Below are 7841 nucleotides of genomic sequence, written 5' to 3' on the forward strand. Positions count from 1 at the left end.
TCAGCACTTTGTAGGTGTCGCCATCGGCGCCAACCTTATGTGAATGCTCTGAAAAGCTAATAATTTTCATATCACAGCATGGCCAGTAGTGTAGTATAGCCATGCTGCGTGCCGAGCGTTTACGTCTGCTTGGCCGTACAGAAACGCTGTCTCGGCTTCTTCCCAACTTGAATACCGGACCATCCTGCTGCTTACAGTATGCTGCGTCAATCACAAAGCCTGCAACACACAAGAGACACAAAGCACATCGTCAGAGAAACTGTCACTCGTCAGCGCCCTCTACCATGGCAACGATGCATCTCCGGACATATGTTCAACGTACCTTTTTCCCTCTGTTTCCAGTCAAGAATCGGTCCCTCCACTTTTTGGTTTTATTAATGTTCACCTTGTATGAATGTTCCGAGGGAGTCCCAGGGTTTCACTGATTCCACTTACATACGTGTTCAGCCTTTTCGATTATACCGGGTGGTTATAATTAAGCCGATGGAGTTCCAAGGGCGGCATTGTGGGCTGTATACACCACAGGACGCTGAAACATCCTACGTACACTATCTGATCAAAGTATCCGGACACTTGGCTGAAAATGACTTACAAGATCGTGGCGGCCTCCATCGGTAATGCTGGAATTCAATATGGTGTTGGCCCACCCTTAGCCTTGATGACAGCTTCCACTCTCGCAGGCATACGTTCGGGTGCTGGAAGGTTTCTTGGGGAATGGCAGCCCGTTCTTCACGGAGTGCTGCACTGAGGAGAGGTATCACTGTCGGTCGGCGAGGCCTGGCACGAACTCAGCGTTCAGAAACATCCCAAATTTGCTCTATAGGATTCAGGTCAGGATACTGTGGAGGCCAGCACATTACAGGGATGTTATTGTCGTGTAACTACTGCGCCACAGGCCGTGCATTATGAGCAGGTACTCGATCGTGTTGAAAGATGCAATCGCCATCCCCGAATTGCTCAACAGTGTGAAGCAGGAAGATTCCAACTTTTTTCCAGTGTTCAATCGTTCAATGTTTACGCTCGTTACACCAAGCGAGACGTCGTTTGGCATTTACCGGCGTGGTGTGTGGCTTATGAGCAGCCGCTCAACCATGAAATCCAAGTTTTCTCACCTTCCACCTAACTGTCATAGTACTTGCAGTGTCTTGATAGATGATGATTACGACCCTCTTCAGCTGTCGGCAGTCTCTGTCATTCAACAGACGACGTCGGCCTGTACGCTTTTGTGCTGTACGTGTCCCTTCACGTTTTCAGTTCACAATGACTTTGGAAACAGTGGACCTAGGGATGTTTAGGACACGTTCGAAGTCCATGAGTTCAAATGGTTCAAATGGCTCTGAGCACTATGGGACTTAACTTCTAAGGTCATCAGTTCCCTAGAACTTAGAACTACTTAAACCTAACTAACCTAAGGACATCACACACATCCATGCCCGAGGCAGGATTCGAACCTGCGATCGTAGCGGTCGCACGGTTCCAGACTGTAGCACCTAGAACCGCTCGGCCACTCCGGCCGGCCTCCATGAGTTCCGCAGAGCGTCCCATTCTGCTGTCTCACGATGTGTAATGACTACTGACATCGCTAATATGCAGTCGGTGCGAGAACAACGCACCTAATGTGAAAAACGTATGTTTTTGGGGGTGTCCCGATACTTTTCATCACGTAGTGTATATCTAATAAACGCAAGTAAGCACACTTCCGTACATTTATCATTGCCTATGATTACATGCTTATATCCACCAGTCAAATAGCCAACTATGCAGAAACTGGATGGCAGTTTCTTTTAACTAAGCGTTTGACCACCCTCTGAAATAATACAATTATCAGTCGTCAAGGTCTGAAGTAGCTGATTTAGTCATTGCTTCTGAGATTTAGCGTCACACTGTGTTTAAATTTATCACTGTAATTTGTGCTTAAAAAACAAGAGGTATGCAGGCAGTATTGTTTCTAATGCAACAGTTAATCTGCCATGTTTGAAAATTCACTTGAGCAACTACTGAAAATAAATGCAATTAGAGGTTTAACTCAAGACAAATCAATTTGAACATACCGAGAAAATGGTGACCAGTGCGTCAGCGTTACTTTCAGTTCCGTTTAAGCGAACAAGACAGAACTTCACAAAACATTTGAATCAGATATATTGTGGCATGTGGAGGTACGTTTGTCTGTCATCATAATATTAATCCTTGTCATTTACTATAATATACGCCATACAAAGCACGACTATGATTTGACTTAAGGTTAAATAAACTTTCGAAATACTATTCACATTGTGTTCTGTTCAGCACTTGCACTAAGAAAACTGTCATTCGATCTACAACCGTAATTTTAAGAAATAGTGAAAAGTCTTGCTTGGTTGCCGGTGTGCGATCAGAATAGGTTGTGGTAAAGAATTCTGTATGGTTTCTTCATGTCTCTGACAAAGTGAATGACTGTGGTCCTCCCATTCCAGAGCCACTGTTCCTGTAAAAAATTGAAATGGGCGTTTGGCGTCATTGGCCGGGAGGCCCCTTACGGGTCAGGTCCGGCTGCCTTGGTGCAGGTCTTGTTACATTTGACGCTACATTGGGCGACCTGCGCGCCAGATGGGGGTGAAATGACGATGAAGACAACACAACACCCAGTCCCTGAGCAGAGAAGATCCCCGACCCAGCCGGGAATCGAACCCAGGCCCGTAGGACGGCAATCCGTCACGCTGACGACTCATCTATCGGGGCGGACGTTGTTCAGTATGGTATCACATATCAGTACCACCCCATTGTGCATTCTGCAGCTGGTAATGGAATGGGAAGTTTCCGTTGGACGCCGACAGTGGTCGCGCGAAAGCTGTCGGACCTCATGGTGCGTGCATGCTGAGCGACGCCCCAGCAGCTCTGTACCACGAGTGCCGTCTGTCGACACAATACAGAACGGCCAGTTGAGGACACTCATCCACTTGCGCCTGGAACCACTTCCCAGTGACAGTGATATCTGGACTGTGTTTCGTGCTCCAAGATTTGTAATGAGTCTTGATTCGTTTGGAGAAATACAAGTAAAGTAAATCTTATGTTTGTCGGGTTAAATTGTTCGCTAATCATTTCTGCTGCCGTGCAGCTTTCCTATGACGACAGTTGCCACACCACTCTGTAACCCACCTCACCTTACCATTGTATACAAAGTCGTATGCAACAGTTTCCCCTTCAGCCATGGCTCAGTAATCTTCAGAACATCACTAGTCTGTAAACTCTTGCACTCCTCACCAAAGAATTTGAGAGAAGAACTATAAACAAGTAATAGCCACACGAATTTACAAATAAGTCGATGCAAAATTAATTACAATATTAAATTAATACCTCCAGCCATCAAAACGCTTCTACTCGTGGCCGTCTCCCTACAGCTTGCCATCTGTGTTTTGTTCACTACTAGCCACATCAAATGTTCAAATGTGTGTGAATTCCAAAGGGAGCAAACTGCTGTGGTCATCGGTCCCTAGACGTACACACTACTTAAACTAACTTGCTGGCCAGAGTGGCCGTGCGGTTCTAGGCGCTACAGTCTGGAGCCGAGCGACCGCTACGGTCGCAGGTTCGAATCCCGTCTCGGGCATGGATGTGTGTGATGTCCTTAGGTTAGTTAGGTTTAATTAGTTCTAAGTTCTAGGCGACTGATGACCTCATAAGTTAAGTCGCATAGTGCTCACAGCCATTTTTTAAACTAACTTACGCTAAGAACAACACACACACACAGCCATGCCCGAGGGAGGACTCGAATCTCCGGCGGGAGGGGCCGCTCAGTCAGTGACATGGCGCCTCTAAAGCCGTCGCCACACGGACCGTGCATCCGAACGTTGAGCGTTGAGCGTGCCGAGTTCAACGTGCTGCTGAACGCTCAGGAACGATGCGACTTGTGCATACGGTACGTGGGCCCCAACGTGCTATAAGCGATCGCAACGCACTGCAGCGGCAGTTGCGGGATGTTTCTAGCTCGTAAATCACACTGTTTACTCAACGGGTGCGCGTAAAATTCTCACATTAACTCTATCAAAACGCACATTTCCTCCATTGCCCATAGGCTAGTCACTTCAATATCGATGTGCATGTTTTAAGACGAAAAGGAAAGTACCATTTCCAATCAGTAAGGACACAAGCTCAAAAAAGTTCTATTACAAACAGTGCGATACAAATTTGCAATAGTTCTCCATTCCCACATTTTAGTAAAACCCTAAGGTCATTCTTACTTTATTACGTTTCCCACCCAGTAGGAGAATTTTTCCAAACGTGTGAATTACGAAACGTGAAAGAAAAAGGAGCAAAATATCGTTATACAAATAGCGCAAGCTGTCCTATAGATTAAGCCAATCAAACGAAGTCACCCCTCAAAAAAAGGTGAACTTATATTTACATAAAATCAAATATTATAGTATATACTTGTATGAAACTAATAATAATGCGTCAGAACCTATTACTGGAAAACCCGTTGTTAACTGTGTGATTCGTTCCAATAAAATAATGAGAAAAATCATATTCGTGGCAAAAGAATTATTGTAACTTGCGTATTATGAGAGTAGGCTATTTGAAGGCAGCGACACACTGCAGATCCACCCAAAACGCACTGTTCTTGGTACAATTTGTTATAATTAAATTTCAATTAGTAACATATCTACGATTAAGGTTTTCAGCAAGGGGTAACACACTATGATTAGAAGCTCAGGCTGTATTGTTGGCCTAGCGTAATGAGTAGAATCACCGTCTTGACATTTCCAGATTTTTTTTCCTAACATTCGCGTTTTTATTAGGTTCTGATACTTTATTATTGGTTTAATATAAGTATATACTATAATATTTGATGTTATGTAAATATAAGTTCACCTTTTTTTGAGGGGTGACTTCGCTCGATTGGCTTAATCTACTAGACAGCTTGCGCTACTTGTATAGAGATATTTTGCTCCTTTTTCTTTTACGCTTCGTAATTCACATGTTGCAAAGGTTGTACTACTGTGTAGGATCAGTGATCAAGTAAGACTGACCTTGGGGTTCTACTAAAATGTGGGAATGATGAAATAATAAAACTTATTTATAATTCTTATGCGGAGAAGTATTCAAATTTTGTACCGCACTGTTTGTAATGGAACTTTTATAAGCCTTATTGATTGGACATGGTACTTTCCTTGCGTGGACGATGTAGGAAATGTGTGTTTTAATAGAGCTAACGTGGGAATTTTACTCGGGCCCGATGAGTAAACAGTGTGATTTACGAGGTAGAAACATCCCTCAACTGCCGCTGGAGTGCGTTGCGATCGCGTATACCACGTTGGGGCCCACGTACCGTGTGCACAAGTCGCATCGTTCCTGATCGTTCAGCAGCACGTTGGACTTCGCACGCTCAACGTTAACGTTCGACAGCACGGTCCGTGTGCCGACGGCTTAACTTAATACGATGTATAGCAACAAAGGAGCATCTGCGTAGAATTGTTTGTGTGTTACGAGGCTCCTCGTGACTATTTTTTGTCGAATATCGTCACAGGCGATCAAAAATGGGTTCATAAAGCGGGCTTTCAATAAATATGATGTGGTGTGATGGCCCTCAACTACGTACCCTCCGAATCAGTTTTTGCAATATTAAAAGTTTTGGCTGGTTTCGTTCTGTAGGGGCCGGGTTACGTAGTTGCCGCATTACAGTTCAAATACTGCTGAGTCTACAGTATACGATAAGAATCCACGCATGAATCGAATGGTCGAAGGTTTATAGCACTCGGCAATTGCGAATTATGACCGTAACGTATACATTTATAAATGAAATATTGCAGTTAAATAAAATCTGCAGGTACTATCTTAACGACTTTAAATGATGAGTATTATAGTAGACGTACCTTTGAGAATGCGGTATATTTCCGCAAAACACTTATTGGTGTTGATGGTCCAGCAATTAAATAAAACATAACTTGAATAACAGGCAAACAATAGATTCCTGCTGGACGTAATTAGACTACTGGCCACTAAAATCGCTACACCACAAAGATGACGTGCTACAGACGCGAAATTTAACGGACAGGAAGAAGATGCTGTGATATGCAAATGATTAGCTTTTCACAGCATTCATGCAAGGTTGGCGCCGGTGGCGACACCTACAACGTGCTGACATGAGGAAAGTTTCCAACCGATTTCACATTGCCTGTTGAAACGTTGTTGCGATGCCTCGTGTAAGCAGGAGAAATGCGTACCATCACGTTTCCGACTTTGATAAAGGTCGGATTGTAGCCTATCGCTATTGCGGTTTATCGTATCGCGACATTGCTACTCGCGTTGGTCAAGATCCAATGACTGTTAGCAGAATAAGGAATCGGTGGGTTCAGGAGGGTAATACGGAACGCCGTGCTGGATCCCAACGACCTCCTATCATTAGCATCGAGATGACAGGCATCTTATCCGCATGGCTGTAACGGATCGTGCAGCCACGTCTCAATCCCTGAGTCAACAGGTGGCGACGTTTGCAAGACAACATCCGTCTTCACGAAGAGTTCGACGACGTTTGCAGCAGCACGGACTATCAGCTCGGAAACCGTGGCTGCGGTTATCCTTGACGCTGCATCACAGACATGACGAACCTGGGTGCACGAATGGCAAAACGTTATTTTTTCGGGTGAATCCAGGTTCTGTTTACAGCATCATGATGGTCGCATCCGTGTTTGGCGACATCGCGGTGAACGCACGTTGGCAGCGTGTATTCGTCATCGCCATCCTGGCGTATCACCCACCATGATGGTATGGGGTGCCAGTGGTTACACGTCTCTTTCACCTCTTGTTCGCATTGACGGCACTTTGAACAGTGAACGTTACATTTCAGATGTGTTACGTCCCGTGGCTCTACCCTTCATTCGATCCCTGCGAAACCCTACATTTCAGCAGGATAATGCACGACCGCATGTTGCAGGTCCTGTACGGGCCTTTCTGGATACAGGAAATGTTCGACTGCTGCTCTGGCCAGCACATTCTCCAGATCTCTCACCAATTGAAAACGTCTGGTCAATGGTAGCCGAGCAACTGGCTCGTCACAATACGCCAGTCACTACTCTTGATGAACTGTGGTATCGTGTTGAATCTGCATGGGCAGCTGTACCTGTACACGTCATCCAAGCTCTGTTTGACTCAATGCCCAGGCGTATCAAGGCCATTATTACGGGCAGAGGTGGTTGTTTGGGTACTGATTTCTCGGGGTCTATGCACCCAAATTGCGTGAAAATGTAATCTCATGTCAGTTCTAGTATAATATATTTGTCCAATGAATACTAGTTTATCACCTGCATTTCCTCTTGGTGTAGCAATTTTAATGGCCAGTAGTGCAACTCAATGGAAAAATACTTCCTGCCACACACGAGACTCCAACCCTGAGGTGTGCGCCGGCCGCAGTGACCGAGCGGTTCTAGGTGCTTCAGTCTGGGACCACGCAACCGCTACGGTCGCAGGTTCGAATCCTGCCTCTGGCGTGGATGTGTATGATGTCCTTAGGTTAGTTAGGTTTAAGTAGTTCTAAGTTCTAGGGGACTGATGACCTCAGATGTTATGTCCCATAGAGCTCAGAGCCATTTGAACCAACCCTGAGGTGTGCGATCTATCTGACTTTGACAGAGGGCAAATGTGATGTCCCAGACGCTCGGCACGAACATTTCGGAAACTACACGACCCTTCGGGTGTTCGAGAAGTGCTGCGGTGAGCGTGAACGCGTGGCGATAACACGGTGAAACCGCGTCCAGACGTCATCGGGGTGGGCGGCCAAGCCTCATTACGGATGTCGGACGTTGTAGACTGGGCAGACTGCTAAAACAGGACAGGAGACGATCTGTGGCGGGACTTCAACGCTGGGC

The sequence above is a fragment of the Schistocerca americana genome, chromosome 9 (assembly GCF_021461395.2).
Source record: "Schistocerca americana isolate TAMUIC-IGC-003095 chromosome 9, iqSchAmer2.1, whole genome shotgun sequence".
NCBI lineage: Eukaryota > Metazoa > Arthropoda > Insecta > Orthoptera > Acrididae > Schistocerca > Schistocerca americana.